This window comes from Dendroctonus ponderosae, unplaced genomic scaffold (assembly GCF_020466585.1).
Source record: "Dendroctonus ponderosae isolate FM_Combo_2020 unplaced genomic scaffold, Dpon_F_20191213v2 Dpon_F_20191213_12, whole genome shotgun sequence".
NCBI classification, from domain to species: domain Eukaryota; kingdom Metazoa; phylum Arthropoda; class Insecta; order Coleoptera; family Curculionidae; genus Dendroctonus; species Dendroctonus ponderosae.
In genome coordinates, this window is record NW_026017316.1 from 1,563,742 (window position 1) to 1,565,267 (window position 1,526).

Sequence of the window (1,526 nt, forward strand, 5' to 3'; positions counted from 1 at the left end):
ACTGAATTTTGCCAAGACAAACAGCGAGAAACTTTCAAATTCGGTGCAAGTTTAACACGAGGTTTTTGGCGCATTCGTCGCCTCAGTCGGATTGGCTTAGTGTTTCGTTGATTTAGTGTTGTCAAACACTGTTAGTTTCGCACGTTGATTTCAAGAAATCGTGCCTTTTCGCTGAACTGTTAAGGCAAAAAGAGTGTTTTTCAGTGTAAGTGTCTGTGTAAGTGTAAGTGTCTGTGGTTTAAGTGTTCGCAGATTAAAGTGTTTTGCCCTGGCGGTTTAATTCATTTTCTTTAAATCGGACAATTTCAGGCACTTTCACCAAGTTACTGTCCAAAAATTGTTTTTTTTCTCGGAAAAATATTGTAGGATTTAAGTGTTTGAAACACTTAAAAAGTCTATAGACCTGCGCATAGTTTTTCACCAATTCATTTTTTCGATTTGGGTTTTTCGCTACGTTAATCTGAAACATTTGCGAAAATTTTATGACCTCCGCCCTCAAAATTATGTGTTTTCTATCACAGAAAAAAACGGTTTTTGATTTAAGTGTTTTTGCTCAACTAAACCCGATGTATTTTTCAAAGATGTTCTAGTGGAAACTTTCAAATTCGCTGGAAGTTTAACATGTGGAGTATTTGCGGTTTTTGCGGCCTCCTTGGGATTAATTTAGTGTTTGGTTGATTTAGTGTTGCTAAACACTATAAGTTTTGCGCATTGATTTGAAGAAATTGAGCCTTTTTGTTCAAACCGTAAAGCAAACAGAGTGTTTTTGGGCCTGGAAGGGGTTTAAGTGTCCACGAGTTTAAGTGTTTTGGGTTGGGCAATTAATTGTATTGTCCAAATTACTGCCCAAAAGTGTTTTTTTTTCATCGGAAAAAGAATGTAGGGTTTAAGTGTTTGACACACTTAAAAATTATATGAATTCTGAGCAGAGTTTTTCACCAATAACTTTTTTCGATTTTGGTTTTTCTTCACGTTAATTTGAAACATTTGCGGGAATTTTATGACCCCCGCCCTCAAAATTATGTGTTTTCTATCACACAAAAAAATAGTGTTTGATATAAGTGTTTTTGGTCAACTGAAATCGATGTATTTTTTAAAGATGTTCTCGTGGAAACTTTAAAATTTGCTGGAAGTTTTACATGGAGCTTGTGCGGTTTTTGTGGCCTCTTTGGGATCACTTTAGTGTTTGTTTGATTTAGTGTTGCCAAACACTATAAGTTTTGCGCGTTGATTTGAAGAAATTGGGCCTTTTTGGTCAATCCGCAAGGCAAACAGATTGTTTTTGGGTCTGGAAGGCCTTTAAGTGTTTTTCGGGTTTAAGTATCCGCGAATTTAAGTGTTTTGGTTTGGCGAATTAATTGTTTTGCTATCAGTCGAATATTTTCAGGCACTTTCTCTAAATTACTGAACAAAAGTGTTTTTTTTTTAGGAAAAATAGTATAGGATTTAATTGCTTGAAACACTTAAATCCTGAGCCTTCTGATACCTTCTGAGCAGAGTTTTTCAACAATTTTTGTTATTATTAT